This window comes from Miscanthus floridulus, chromosome 5 (genome assembly GCF_019320115.1).
Source record: "Miscanthus floridulus cultivar M001 chromosome 5, ASM1932011v1, whole genome shotgun sequence".
Lineage (NCBI taxonomy): Eukaryota > Viridiplantae > Streptophyta > Magnoliopsida > Poales > Poaceae > Miscanthus > Miscanthus floridulus.
Window position 1 is genome coordinate 85,710,031 of NC_089584.1, and position 16,708 is coordinate 85,726,738.

Genomic DNA, 16,708 nt, shown 5'->3' on the forward strand with positions numbered 1-16,708 from the left:
TGCAGCAAAAGCACAGGCTACCGATGGAAGAAAAGAAATAGCCATTGTTGCAGCAGAAATGACCCCAGAAGAGCTAGAGATACCGGCTAAAAACCCAGCATCCTAGCACCACCAAAAGAAGCTGACGTCAAGCAAATCGACCTAGGCACCGGTGATCCCTCCAAAACGACAACCATCAGCACCCACCTGTCGGCAAAATAGGAACTCGCGCTCACCAACTTTATTCAGGACAACAAAGATATATTCGCTTGGAAGCCGGCCGACATGCCAGGTGTCCCAAGAGAGTTGGCTGAGCACAGAATTGATATCAATGAAGGCTCCAGGCCTACGAAGCAATGACTACGACGATTCTCACCCAACAAGAAGGCAACAATTAAAAAAGAAATCACAAAGCTAATGGTAGCCGAATTCATCAGAGAAATCCTCCATCCAGATTGGCTAGCAAACCCAGTTCTAGTACAGAAAAAGAATATGGACGAGTGGCGCATGTGTGTCGACTACACTGATATCAACAAACACTGCCTGAAAGATCCATTTGGGCTATGACGCATTGATCAGATAGTTGATTCAACAGCAGGATCTGCCCTATTATCCTTCCTTGATTGCTATTCAGGATATCACCAAATCGCATTAAAGGAACAAGACCAGAGCAAGACATCTTTCATCACTCTATTTGGTGCCTACTGCTACAAAACCATGTCATTTGGACTCAAGAATGCTGGTGCCACATACCAAAGAGCTATCCAAACGTGCCTTGGTGATCAAATCGACGAAAACGTAGAGGCATATGTGGATGATGTAGTAGTAAAGACAAAGAACCCAGATACACTAATTGAAGACTTAAGGCAAACCTTTGAAAACCTAAAAAGATGGAGGTGGAAATTGAACCCAAACAAGTGTGTATTCGGAGTTCTTTCAGGACAACTGCTTGGATTCTTGGTCAGTCATCGTGGAATCGAAGCGAGCGCCGAACAAATTCGAGCCATAACAGAGATGGGCCCTCCTCGAAGTGTCAAAGATGTGCAAAAGCTAACAGGCTACATGGCGGCCCTTAATCGTTTCATATCAAGACTCAGCGAAAAAGGGTTACCTTTCTTTAAACTACTAAAGAAGATAGACAAGTTCGAGTGGACAGAAGAAGCCAATGAAGCTTTCAAGAAGCTCAAGGCATACCTCACTTCCTCACCTATTCTCACACCTCCAAAGAAATACGAAGACATGATGCTGTACATTGCGGCAACTTCTACTATGATCAGCACAGCGATTGTCGTAGAAAGAGAAGAAGAAGGGTGTGTATATAAAGTACAATGCCCCGTATACTACATCAGCGAAGTACTATCAGAATCAAAATTCTGGTACCCGCATATGCAAAAACTACTCTACGCCCTCCTGATCACTTCACGCAAGCTTCGCCACTATTTTGAAAGCCACAAGATTATCGTGGTGATAGATTTCCCACTCAGAGACATCCTACACAACAGAGACACAATAGGGCGCATATCTAAGTGGGCAGTTGAACTTTGTGCTCTCAATATCGATTTCACCCCACGGAAGGCAATTAAATCTCAAGCCCTAGCTGATTTTGTTGTCGAGTGGACAGAAATTCAACAACCTATGTCAAATACCATCCTTGATCATTGGAAGATGTACTTTGATGGATCACTCAAGCTAGGCGGAGCCGGTGTAGGCGTTCTCCTCATTTCTCTAGACGGAAAACAACTCAAGTACGTCCTTCAGATATTATGGCAAGCTACAAACAATGAAACAGAATACGAAGCCCTCATCCATGGGCTACGAGTGGCAATTACCCTCAGAATCAAGCGTTTACTCGTTTACGACAATTCAGCAGTAGTCATCAATCAAGTCAATAAAGATTGGGACTACACCAAAGAAAACATGGGCGCTTACAGTGCTGAAATACGAAAGCTCGAAAAACATTTTCAAGGATTAGAAATTCTACACGTCCTGCATGATTCTAATATTGCGGCAGACGTCCTCGCCAAGCTTGGATCGGACAGGGCAAAGGTCCCACCCAGTGTATTCATAGAGGAGTTATCAGCTCCCTCTATCAAACAATCCAGTGAGATAACCCCTGAAATCTCAGCTAAAGGTACCTAGATTTTGGTAATCACCACTTCATGGACCTAGGTTTTTATTGATTACATCAAAGAGAATAAGTTGCCAGCGGAAAAAGAAGAAGCTACCTGAGTTGTTCATAGAAGCAAGAACTACATCCTAGTGGGAAACAAACTCTACATAAGAGCCGTATCATCAGGAGTACTCCTAAAATGTGTCTCATTTGAAGAGGGCAAAGAGATCCTAAACGAAATACACTCAGGTTACTGTGGAAATCATGCCTCTTCAAGAACACTAGTCGACAAAGCATTCCGCACCGAATTCTACTGGCCAACCGCTTTGAAAGACATAGAAGAACTTGTCAGAAGATGCAAAGGTTGTCAAATGTTCGCAAGACAAGCTCATGTGCCAGCTCACAATCTCATCTGCATCCCACCCGCTTGGCCTTTCTCCTGCTAGGGGCTGGATCAAGTAGGACGTCTCAAGAAAGCAAAAGGCGGTTTCAAGTACATCTTCGTAGCAATTGACAAGTTCACCAAGTGGATTGAATACAAACCACTCGCAAAATACAGCGCAGCCAAAGCAGTCGAGTTCATCCAAGACATTATGCACCGCTTCGGCATGCCCAATCGAATCATCATAGATTTGGGTTCTCCCTTCACAGCCACAGAATTCCAAAGTTGGGCATAGGACTACGGCTTCAGAATAGATTACGCATCAGTCGCACATCCAGAGGCCAACGGACAGGTAGAAAGGGCTAATAGACTCATACTAGCCGGATTAAAACCAAGATTGTATGAAGAACTAGTGGACTATGGATCAAAATGGATTGAAGAATTACCCAAGGTCGTATGGGGGCTATGGACTCAAATAAGCAGAGCCACCAGATACTCACCTTTTTTCCTAGTTTACGAATCAGAAGTCGTACTACCTGTTGACTTGATCTGGACGTCACCAAGGATAGAACAATATGACAAAGAAGAAGCAGAACAAACCCGAAGATTAGAGCTCGACAATACAGAAGAAGTCAGAGTAAATGCTACCCTTCAATCAGCAAGATACCTCCAAGGATTAAGACACCACTACAACAAGAATACCCAGCCTCGATCATTAAAAGTCGGAGACCTAGTACTAAGAAGAATACAAAAAAATGACGGACGCCATAAACTACTCAGTCCATGGGAAGGTCCTTTTATCGTCACAAAAGTCACCGGACCAGGCACATACAAGTTGATAACTGAAGATGGAAAAGAAGTCAACAATACATGGCACATCAGCCAGCTAAGAAGATTCTACGCATGAAAATAACTCAAGGAAGAATATATATACAAGCCACAAGACATCAATGTTCATGATCAATAAAGATGGTGCTCCTCGACAACATATGTACTATTATGACTTATCAATGTTCTTGATCAATAAAGAAGGTTCTTTCTCGACAACATATGTCTTATTATGGCTTTCCCCGAGTTGTTTCCAATGAGCATACTGGCCGAGAGCAAAAGAGCTAAAAAGATCTTGAGCCCGCCGATGAGGGTAGCTAATAAGCTAACACCCGAACCAAAAAGCAAAATGGCTGAAAATACGCCTGAGCATACCAGCCAAGAGCAAAAGAGCAGAAAAGATGCTTGAGCCCGCCGATGAGGGTAGCTAATAAGCTAACCCTGAACCAAAAAACAAAATGGCTGAAAATACGCCTAAGCATACTGGCCGAGAGCAAAAGAGCCAAAAAGATGCTTGAGCCCGCCGATGAGGGTAGCTAATAAGCTAACACCCGAACCAAAAAGCAAAATGGCTGAAAATACGCCTGAGCATACCGGTCGAGAGCAAAAGAGCTGAAAAGATGCTTGAGCCCGCCGATGAGGGTAGCTAATAAGCTAACACCCGAACCAAAAAGCAAAATGGCTGAAAATACGCCTGAGCATACCGGCCGAGAGCAAAAGAGCTGAAAAGATGCTTGAGCCTGCCGATGAGGGTAGCTAGTAAGCTAACACCCAAACCAAAAAAGCAAAATGGCTAAAAATATGCCTGAGCATACCGACCGAGAGCAAAAGAGCTGAAAAGATGCTTGAGCCCGCCGATGAGGTTAGCTAATAAGCTGATACCCAAACCAAAAAGGAAAATGACTAAAATTAAGCCTGAGCAAGACCCTCCAGCTCCTTGTTCCAAATACCAAGAGGCTCAGGGGCCACACTCATAAGATCCCAAGAAGCGCTACACGGTTTCGCTCAGGAAAGCACTCAGACAACGTTTGTACCTACTCGGCAGAACCTGAAGGAACAAGATGAGGCTTCCAGAACTCAACCATGAAGTGCTCGGGGGCTGATTGTTGATCCTAGGATGTTTTTTGCAACCAGGGAAAGGACCAAATGATGACCACATCCTGAGTTAAGCCAAAAAGAAGAAGCTGAAGATACTTGAGATCGCCGGTCCTAAGTCTTTTCAACACTAACAAGAACACAAAGATCTATACTAAGTTGTTTACACGGCACAAACGAAAGCCAAAAAAGCACTCAACAGATCAAGAAAGTTTGTCAAGACAATGATCTACCTAAACTAGATTGTTTACAAGACAAAGAAATACAGGCAAAGTTGCTTACAAGTCATAGACAAAAGCCAGACAAGCACTCATCAAATCAAGAAAGTTTGTCAAAACAACGACCTACATATACCGAGTTTTTTCATGGCACAAATGAAAGCCATAGAAGCACTCGACAGATCAAGAAGACATCAACAAAAAATAAAGAATCTTCATTCAATCTTCATTCAAAAAGAAGTTTAGTGTTCTATTACAGAAGCTGGAGCACAAAGGTCAATTACATCAAGCATTGTCATCAGGAGAAGAGATATCAATGTTAAGATTATCAACAATCCTCCTGGCTAAATCTTCGTCCTCGGGCTCCACCTTCTCAACAGCATCTAGGTATTCTTGACTCTCGGCTTCATCAGCAACCTTAGATAAAGGAAACTTCGGAGAAATAACCTGGACCTAGGCAAGAACATTCCTGGTACACAGTTGGGCGCACCTCTTCACAAACTCCTAGAAATGGGTCGACACTTGGGGAATAAACTGAGCCCAAGATTGACCATCATCCGCGGAAGTTCGGAGAAGACCGGCTACTGACCGAAAGGATTTCCACAAAGCATTCTAGTTCTTAGTAGCCGTCGCCAGCTTGCTAGTCAAGGCTTCGATAGTTTTTTAGGCCTACACAAGATCTCTGTCAGCTCCACACCTAATCAACTTAGCAAGCATGAGTTCTTCTTCAGCTCGAGTAATTACCTCCTCAGCCTTATTGTGGTTAGTACGAACAAGTGTCTTTATCTCCTCGATACCCTCCGAGAGCTTCTGCTTTTCAACTCAGAGAACTAGGCCAGGCAATAAAAAAACAAGTCAGCAGAAAGGCAAGTTTGAATACAAAAGGAAACAAAAAAGAACTCGCAATACCAGTGCACTCTTTCTTCATGGTCTCCACGTTTTTCAAGGCCTCTTGGATAGCTGCATCCCTCTGCTTTTTTGCCTCAATTACCTAGTCATGGAGAGCCTTCTCCTCCTTCTGATGCGTCTGACGCTCGATCTCCAACTCAGCCCGACAGAGGTCAAGCTCTGCCTTTAGGGTACTCACCTCAGAAGACAACTTTTTCTTGTTTTCAGACGAGAAAAAGAAGTCGGTATGATCATAAGAAAAAGACTGAGCAAAAAGAGAGAGAAAAACAAGACATAAGGACAGAAGAAAAATGAACATCCAAAGAAAGAACTTTAGAAAAACTTACCTGGAGCTTTCCCCAAAAGAAGTCACAAGGGTCGATAGGCTTCCCCAGGCGGCGGTTAGCTCTAACAACCGATGAGTAGCATCAAATTGATGCAACACATCATCATCCAAACACGGAGCACCGGTACCAAGAGAGGCAGAAGGAGAAGCCGGCACAGGCAAAGAAGGAAGAACCAGGGCCATATCCTAGGAAGCCCCGGCTACCTCCTCAGATGGATCCACTCCCATGGCCACGGTCACCCCCGGAGTTAGCAGATCCAAAGCAGCAAGATCACCAGGGGGCCCCGTCTTCCTCACGACCACCTCACCAACCATACTTTTCGAGTCCTTTGACTCAGTACGTGGGGGCACACCAGAGGGCTGACAAGAGGGCGGCTGAGGAATAAGAGAAGGCGAGGGTCTGCAAGATGATAAGAAAACTCAACGATAAGAATATGAGTCAGGAAAAAGAAAATAGAAGCAAAGAAGCATGACAAGGAATCACTCACTCAGCTACCCTCTTCTTCAAAAAACCAACAGAGGACCTAAGAGGGGGAACTATAGCGGCAAAAACATCACCACCACCCTACGACGAGAGCGGCACGGCCAGTACTGGAGCCCCAGAAGAACTCGAACCCGATGATCGCTTACTACAAGAGAACAAGACCAAAGTCAAAACAAAAAGAGGGGTTCAACAATAGGAAAACAAGAAAAGAACTCATCGACGAGTAACGAGGGCAGCATCATCATCCTCTTCTTCCTCACTCTTGACCAAGGCAACCATAGCACCAGCTAAAAAAGGACAAAAGTACTCAGTCAAAGATAAAAACAAACAACAAAAGGATAGAGCGTATTAATATGCTCACCTAAGAGCATGCTAGCTACAACTAGAGTACCTAGATGAGTACTCGACTGGCGAGACTTCTTGGTAGCAGATGGAGCAGAAGAAGAACTATCCGCTCGCCCCCTCTTTCCAAAAGTACGAGGAGCTCGAGGAACTGGACGAGGAACATACTCTACATATACATCAAGGTTTACGGAAGAAACGCTAGGAAATATTGTGGTGGTCTAAAACTTACTGGTCAAGGACGCCCCTAGCAAGACTACCCCCAGCCTCCACATTTGCAGGGAAATCATCAAGGGGAATTGGATCAGTAAAATTACGCCCCAATTCCTATAAAAGAGTAAAACAACAAGACAAGGAAGATTAAGCAAAAAGTGGATACAACAAAAGACATTCAAAAGTACCCACATAAGAAAAGAACAACTCACAATAGGGGGCGGGTTGTTAGCACTGTACTCAAGGACAGCAAGCAGGACGACGCTTACTCCTTTCAGCATCTTCTAAAGACGCTCGAACACCTCCTCATCAGTCAACTCAAGGGCAGGGACCATACGAGAAGGGTCCTCTGCCCCAGAGTACTCAAAACCATAGTTTTCTCGCTCCTTCAGAGGTTGAACTCGGCGGCGAAGAAAACTAGAAATAATCCCAAAGCCGGTCAAGCCTCGTTGTTTCAGAGTACAAATCCTCTCAAGAAACAGCTTGATCACCTAGACCTCAGTCGTCGTCACATGGTTCTTTTCCCATCGGTCATTAACCAAGGGACCAGATCCAGAATGAACGGAAAGAGGAGGAATCAAGTTGGCGGCATAAAACCAGTTAGCACGCCAATCCCTCATAGAATCAACCAAGTTATAGTCAAAGAATTTGCTCTTAAGACCCTAGCGAAACTGAATCCCACAGCCACCAAGAACATTGGTGTCATCGCGGTGGGGTTGTGGCTTCAGGCGAAAGAAGTAACGAAAGAGACAAAGAGAAGGAGGAATTTCAAGGAAAGTTTCACAAAGATGAACGAAAACAGAAAGATGAAGGACATCATTGGGAGCAAGATGGTTTGGGCTAATCCCAAAATAGTTGAGAAATCGGTGAAGAAAAGCAGAAGCAGGAAGGCAGAGACCGGCATGGATAAAGCAGACAAAAAGAATAATCTCACCAGGACCTAGAGTAGGGACCCGATGCTCGCCTGGAGCTCTCCAATCAGCAATATCCTTGCTCTGAATCAGACCATCGCTAATGAGCTCGCGAAGCTGATCTTCAGTCGTTGTTGGAGTGGGCCAGACCTTCTGAACAGCCCTCATGGCCATGAATTCTTGATTTTCAATAACGGAGAGCGATGCTTCCTCGTCGACAAAGGTCGCCTAGGACTTACTCGCCGACTTCTTCCTGCCCATATACTAGCAAAAGCAATGGGGCACTAAGAATCGAGAAGACTCAGACGGCAGCGCTCAGATGACGGCAATAATGACGGCGATGGAAGTTTGAGGACTAGGGTTTCAAAGGAAAATTAGGGCAGTGAGGAAGAAGAAGAGGAAAGGCCCTTAAATAGATTTTACACAAGTAAAAACATGGCCCACCAGGCCTGTTTTAACACAGCATGAGGACACAGCGGTCCATTTACTAACACAGCTAAAATGATGGACGACACAAATCTACACAACGGTACAGTTCAACGGGCAGATTTTAGACTTATCCATTCAGCACCATGGCGGAGTTATCATATTGCTACAAAAAGAACTCATCAACCATGAAGTAAAGAAGGGTTACCTCACAAAGAACGCAATAACCCGGTCCTTATAGAAAGAACTCAGGAATCTCATAAACAACCGGGACTTCAGGAGGATAAAGAATAACAACTCAGAAGACAAGATTCTTTCCATTATAAATGGTTTCAAAAAATAGAAGATTACACATCTTATAAGACCCAACGAACTCGGTACTACGACAAGCAAGGTAGTAAAGAGGAACCCGGATACGGCTAGGCTCTGGAATGACTACGTGTTCCAAATCGCTACTCGGTAGAACAGACCGCTCTCGGCTACACTATTTTCTTCAAAGGACGGACGTAGTGCATCTAAGGCGGAAATCAGCAGCACGGCGGGACAACATGGAGCAGAGAAGGCTGGCAGGCATCTGTCTACCCAAGTCCGATGTGATGCTAGATATGGTGTTGATCTGCACCGGACAGTCTTAGGGTAGGCGATGAGGATCAACCCAGAACTATCAGATGAAGGAACGCATCCCACATCACAAGACTCCCTCCGACTACCGCCACGGACTTCCAAGTACAATGTTGCTGTGGGATTAGCCTACCTCTAATCCCTATCACAAGACTCCCTCCAGCTATGGCAACATACACAAGAAATGCAAAATACACCCGGAGGCTGCTCTACTTTACAAACTACCATATTCATGACTATGGAGACTTCAGACCACGCAACAGAATGCTCGATGAATCAAAACAGCACACAAGGAGGATATTTATAGGCCAAAAGAAGCGGTGCACATGGACTAGGAGCACCAACAGAACAAACCTAATAAAGGACACAGTGAAAAGATATAATTCAATAAAAGAGGACTCAGGCGTGAAGGAACAGTACTCAAGAACGAGCATATTCTGAAGAATATACCAACACTGTACAACTTGTGAACAAACAACATTTACTATCACCCACCACCATATAACTACATCTGACAACAGTAGACTACCAGAGAACATGCCAAGAACCTATATCCAAGTTCTTTTTGGATAAAAGAACCCAGCAAGAGGCTCGGGGGCTACACTCAGTGAGTGCACTTTTTCCTTCAAAAAAGCGCACATCACTCAGAAGACTTCCTCAAGACAGTAGTTTTTCAAACAACATAAGATTCAAGACCCTTCAACTTTTTATTCCAAATAGCAAGAGGCTCGGGGGCTACACTCAGTGAGTGCACTTTTTCCTTCAAAAAAGTGCACATCACTCAGAAGACTTCTTCAAGACAGACCACTTCAAGACCACACGACAAAAAGAACCCGGACATGGCTATATCCGAGCTCTTTTTGATAAAGAACCCGGGTATATGCTCAGGAGCCCTTCGATAAAGAATCAGAGCGATTTCAAGAGAAGACCCTCCAGCTCCTTGTGCCAAACAGCAAGAGGCTCGGGGGCTACACCCAAATGAGAGTACTTTTTTCTTTAAAAAGGTACACACCACGCGAAGATCTTACGAAGCGCTACACGGTTTCGCTCAAGAAAGCACTCGGACGATGCTTGTTCCTGCTCGACGAGACCTGAAGGAACAAGATGAGGCTTTCAGAGCTCAACCATGAAGTGCTCGGGAGCTTATCGGTGCGGGACCCATGGGATACCTCGCAAGGAAGGGGGAAGATATAGTCTAACTAGGATTCTTCCCCTGTAATCTTAGTAGTAGTATTATTCTGTAATCCTACTAGGAACTCTCATTGTAAACCGACTAGGATTCTGACCTCCTGATTATATAAAGGAGGACAGGGTTCCTAGGGACAAAAACAACACAACACTTTACAATCAATCCAACGTAAAGGCTAACGCCGACTAGACGTAGGGCTATTACTCGATCAACGATTAAGGGTCCGAACCAGGATAAATCGACTGTCTCTTGCGTTAACCGTCGAGTTCCGCATATGCTGAAGCCCGAACATACTGCCCCGGGTACCCCCGTGGCAGGCTATCGGTGGTCAAACATCAACACTCACTAAATGGTGGCTTCACATTGAATAACACAGGCACACTTTACATCTCAACAAACTCAACATATACATAGCGATCTCTTTCCATGGTGTCTCCATGATATATGCTCACTAGGTTGTTCATCTAATAGTTCAAACAAAAATTGAAATACAGTTCTTTTAGTCCAAAGTAGCTGCTATATAGTACCTCTCTAATAGATACTAACCAACTACACCCTAAATAACTATGTCACTAGCTATCTAACTATATTTATCTAACTATATTTATCTCACTAACTAAATCAACTAGCTATCTAATAACTATATCTATGTACATATGTCACTAGCTATTTAACTATATCTATCTCACTAACTAAATCAACTACCTACATCATCAAATTTACTAGAAACTACCAAATAATTAAAGTAGCACCACAATTCAAGCTAACTAAGTACCTACATTGCATATTTAAAAATTTTATCTGTCCAAGTCAATGCAACGACGGCGAGGTCGCGTTGCACTGGGAGCAGGGGCCGTGTCTCGGCCGGGGTTGTCGGAGGTAGCGCCTATGCACGCGGCGGACGTGGCAAGCCGAGACGGATGAGGCCACGCGGGCCGGGAGGGACGGCGCGCGGTGGGCGCGGGACGGACGGCGCTCCGCGCGGCGAGGCGGCGCGAGCGGGCTGGGGCCGCGGGCGACCGGCACGGCGGGGGCCGGTGCGGGCGCGGGGGCCGGCACGGGCGCGGTGGCCGGCGGGAGCGGGCGGCTGGGGCTACGCACGGCGACGGGCGCGACGGTGCGGCAGCGCTGGCTCGGGAGCGGTATAGAGAGAGGAAGAGATAAAGGAAGGGAGGGCCCATACGTAAGACGGGGCTCGACGTCCATAACCACGGCGTCAAGCTCGGCGTCAAGATCTATGGCGTCAATCTCGGCGCCAAGCTGCCTGCCAAGTCACCTCCACATCTGCGTCGAGCCTAAGACCTAGACGCCAGAATCTATGGTGGCGAGACGTGTAAGCTTGGCGTCACCAACGATGACGCCGAGCTAAGAGTTTAGATTTTGAAATCATATCTTCGGGGATACATATGTAAAAAAAATTTTAAATAAAGGACTAAAAAACAAAAAAATCGGCCGTTTGGAACCCAGCCACGGGCTAACGGCCCCTGCTGTCACGTCACCACGTGTTGCACCATAAGCACACCTGGATGTAAACGGGACGCCTTCGAGCCTTTCGGGACGACGACGCTTGGCCGCTGCACAAGAGTGAAGAGGCGGCCCGGCGCCCCGGCGCTGGCGGCTGTCCATTTGCCTCCGCCAGGGCAATGCTGACGCCTGACGACAACGACCAGGTGTGTGTACCAACTTCAGTCATGCAAATGGAGTGGAGTACTCAACTAAAAAAACGAAAAAAAAAAATTCAGTGTGCTAGCCTGCTTGGACACAAGCCCAAGTTCTCCTTTTACTAGATCGATCACCAACACATCGAAGGATTTCATACTAAAAAAATAAATGCTGAAGCTTCACAACTAGCAGTCACAGCAACGCCAACCACACCAGCTTGTTTCAAGCGCGAAGATGGCTGGCAATTCTTTTGGCTCCGGGCGAGCCACTGTGTTCGGTTATTGAGCGATGGTTGGTTGGTGCGTTCTGCTCCGGACGGTTACCGACCCAACGCCGCGGAATCGCCTTTCCCGTGGCCGTGGCTACCCCAACCACAACTACACGCGGATTTCACAGAAAAAGCTTATTAAGTTTAGAAAATACATAGGAAAGCTCTGCGTTTAGCATTTGCCATAGCCATACGTTTCAACAGCAAATCTGCAAATGGGACCGAGTTTAAGAAATATACTATATGTAGTCAAGGTCTCAAGGAGCTTAAGTCAAGACAACTTGACTTTTGACAATTTCATCGCGCGGACTAAAACCGTTGAGAGCTTTAGGGAGTGCAATTTTGGCAAATAATCTAAAAGGCGAGAGTTTTAGTCAAAAGCTTTCGCTATGTCACCCACTCTTTAAAAATTAGCAAAAGATCACATCACTCTGAGTCACACACACACAAAAAAAAGATCACATCACTCTGGACTTATTTCAACAGCTCAAGTGTTCAACGCATACTACTCTTTTTTTTTTCCAACGCTCCAAAATCTAACATCAGCACAGAAAAGTAGCAATAACTCTGGAACTTGGAAGGCACGTCTCTACTTCGGTGCTCCCCAATTATCTGCAGGGAGTTACATCGAAAGATGGTTTGCCTTTATTTACTACTATTACTATCTCGGTCCCAAATTATAAATCATTCCAACATTTTGAAAAGTAAAAGCATCTCAAGTTTCACTAAATTTATATAATTAAATAATAACATTTATAATACCAAATAAGTATTATTAGATCCTTTATTAATTATATTTTATAGTATATCTATTTGATGTCAAACTTGAGATGTTTTGACTCTCAAAAAAAAGTTAGAATGATTTATAATTTGAGATAGAGGGAGTACGTATTTCTCTTAACACACGAAAGTGATAATTTTAGTCGATTAAACATTTTCAGCAGCTTGACACCTAATAATAAGAAAAAAGATGCAACTTTTTTTTGTTAGGTTGCTGAGATGCAGAATTTAGGGCCTGTTTCATTGAAGTACCGGGTGAGTTGTGTGGCAAAAACTGTTGTCTGATAGTTTAGAAAAAATATGTGTGGTTAGATGCATGTGCCTGACTACGCTAACCAAACTAAAGTGACTTTGTATTATATATATAAGACCAATCTACATTGTTATAGTCTGCATATGGAGATGAATTATTTGTTTTAGTCTTTTTTTCTAAGTTCATAGCATTATTTAAATAATTAATTTTGTTATATTTAACTAGAGTGGAGCATGAAAGGTTAAAGGAAATAATTGTTTTTTGGCAAGTTGTCTCGTCGAGTCCATATGACTATGTACATCTATACCTAATCTATATCTATATCTCTATATATATATATACCTCTATACTTAATAATAAAGAGGTAAAATTTTTAGTTATTTTTTTCGTCCACCTCTCCCTAACTACCTTCGTCCATCTCACCCTAACTACCGGTAATTGAGAGTTTCTTCCGTCTAGACTTAAATGACCGTAGATAGTTAGGGCAAAATAGATCTCTCCGAGCCAGAATAAACTGAATAGGAATAGGAATCTTAATTCATATAGAAAATAAATTATACAAAATCTTATTTTACTTTCTATATAGCAAAGCGTCTCTTTCAACCCGACTTTTTACTTCCCATACATAATACGTCCATGTTACATTAATGCCCGTACAAGAATACGAATACGACTCAAGCTCGTTGTGCAATCAATTATTACGTACATAATTTGCCTGTCCGTCCGGCCGCTCGTGTGGGTGAAATGAAAAAGGGTAAAGAAAATAAGAAAAAAAGTATTTATGTATTTTAGTGTTTTCCATAGCCCGGATAAGTTGCTTTACCTCCTTGTTCCATTCTGACAAACACCAAGTCCTTCCGACATAATTGCCTAGGACACTAGCAGCAACACTCTTGCCTGTCTGCTGGATCGAGCACTGAATTCAGTTTTTCAAAACAACTTAAACTTATAAAATACATAATAATAAATCACAAATATACTAAAAAAAGTAAACCAATTTTATTTGGTTTTTACAAACTAGATCCATACGATACGTGTGATAAAAATCATGAAACTGGCTTCATATTTTTGTGCAATTAGATATGTAGATTTCATAATATGTACGTCTAAACCGCAAACCCATGTAGGTCACCGTAGACAAACTAGATCCATATGATACGTGTGATAAAAATCATGAAACATGTTTCATATTTTTATGTAATTAGATTTGTAGATTTCATAATACGTACGTCTAAGCCTAGTGAAAACCGTGCAACGCATGGGCACATATCTAACTTTGAATCAATCAATAATAAGCAAAACAATCCAAATCACATCACACCAAAAAGAAAAAAGAGAAGTGAGCAAACTGCACGGCTAAGAAGAGAGAGGCAGCGCTAGCACCTGCGCCGGTTGTGCTAGGCATGCCGGGCGTGCGCATGCACGTTCGACGAGTTAGAATAATGTCGGTTACTCGCAAAAAAAAGACTAATGACATGTTTGACTTATCTTAAAGCAAACTATTTGAGCTACCGCTGCTGCTGCTACAAGGTTGACATAAAAAAAATACTATAGGTACAGTGCTTTTCAGCAACTGTAGCCTAGCAAGAAGCAATTGTTGCGCTAGCATTGAACGTCTCAAGCTCACCATAGCCGTCGCGAGCGTTGCCCCAACCATACATATATTCTTCAACAAAAACAACGATCAAATCGAAGGCTCGTCCGGACTAGGTATGCTCTTTTTTTTCACGCGTCCCTGTTCGAACTGGTTTCGTCCGTTCTTTTTCTAAACTTTATAAGCATCCACTTCAATCGTCAGTTTTCAACTTCTTATTCGAATTTAGTCGTTCCCCGTAAATATCAATAATAATGTAATAAAAAATATAATAATATTATATGTCTTTAAGCCCTTGACCTCTTCTTTAAGAAATATATTTTTTTCATCACCAAACTATTGGTGGTACAGTTCTAATTAAAAATAAAATGTATCTTATTGTTACAACCTTGCTTAGCCGATATGGTTCATTCAATCAAACCGTGGACTGAAATCTTAAGTTAGTTGTTCAGTTTAGTCTAACAAATATCTTTCCAAGCATAATTCTAGACGAAATTTTATACAGAGTAAAATATAAAGATGTATGTATTATTTCAGTCCTTGTTTTTCTTAAATGTCGTTTGGTACTTTTTTCTCCCGTCACAACGCATGAGCATATTTGCTAGTAATAACAAAGCGACAAAATTTCTGTCTTTTTTTTTGTCCTATTAGGTCTGCAAATATGCTGAAATAAATTTAAGAGCATTTCTGTCTTAAATGTCCTAGTAATAACGCATGAGCATATTCTTAGTGTATACCTATAAATTTAAAATAAGAGCATTTTTAGGTCTGCAATTTAATTGTAATGCTGCTGCAATTTTCAGGTAGACAGGTACTAACCCCTTCAATCCCGCTCTAATTTCTTTCACAACCAGAAGAGCTTGATGTCAAAGATAGGATCCTTGTAGCCATCTTCTGTAAAGCTGGTGTTTCAGTTCTATACAGCCGCCATCATGATGCTGAAATAAATAAAAACACCTCTATTAGTTAGTAGCCACTTATTGTTAGATGAAAACAACAAACAATCATGTTGTAATCAAATTTATTGTAAATCCCTACTTGCATCACTTTGTCACAGAGTTTGCACTTCACCTTGTCCTTGTTGTTAGCATCAACAAGAACCCCATATTCCCATCCCACATCATCTGAATTCCTTCTCAGTAGATTCGCTCCCTCAGTGTTCGCTAGGCATACATTCAGATTCAGAGCACTGATCAGGCTCTCTAACATTCAGTCATTTAGAGTAGTCATTCAGAGCATTCAGGCATCTAGAGTATTCAGCTTCAGAGCAGGGGGAGGGGAGCAGCGAGCAGGGGAGGGGACTGACCTTGGGGCTACTGCTTAGGGAGGACCAGAGGACACCATCGGGGAGGGATGCGCTTGCGGGAGTGTCGACAAAAGATGCTCGGCAGTCCTCCGAGGGGTATCCCACGAAGGTAGATTGATCGGTGAAGGTACGCGTAATCAGGAACCGGATGGTGACACAAGGCACAGAGACAGCGATTTAGACAGGTTCGAGCCGTCTGATCGACGTAATACCGTACGCCCTATGTCTTTGGTGTATTGTATTGAATATGAGATCTATAGAGATGTCGACTAGGGGACCCCTGCCTCTCCTTATATACTCTGGAGGGGTAGGGTTACAAGAAAAGTATCATATTTGGTACTATACAATATCTTGCGGTGCACATCGACCAGTGCTGTGCACGCCTTGATCTTGTGGGCTAGGCCACCTCCGATGGTATGTCCCATGTCTTGTCTTGTGGATACCGGGGGCCATACCCCCCACAGCTAGTCCCCGAGCCTGACAGTAGGTGACGTAGTCACGTGGTGCTAGGGTCAGAAAGTAGAAGAAAGGCAGAAGACCGGCCGAGCAGGCAACCAGTCCATGGGCGGACCCTGAATTGAAAAGCACACATTCACCGCAAGGTGAAGTGTGCCCACTTAGTCTCCGAGCCTGCTAAAAGATGAAGAATGAATCTTGTAGCAGGATCAAAGAAAAAGAAGTCTGAAAGCTTGTCGACGCCGTCTGACATGCGCGTATCAAGACCCCAGACGTGCTACCCAAGATCAGCACCCTAATCCGAACAGCATAGAATAGCTTGATAGCACACCGATGAGACGTAGAAAGATCCGACCA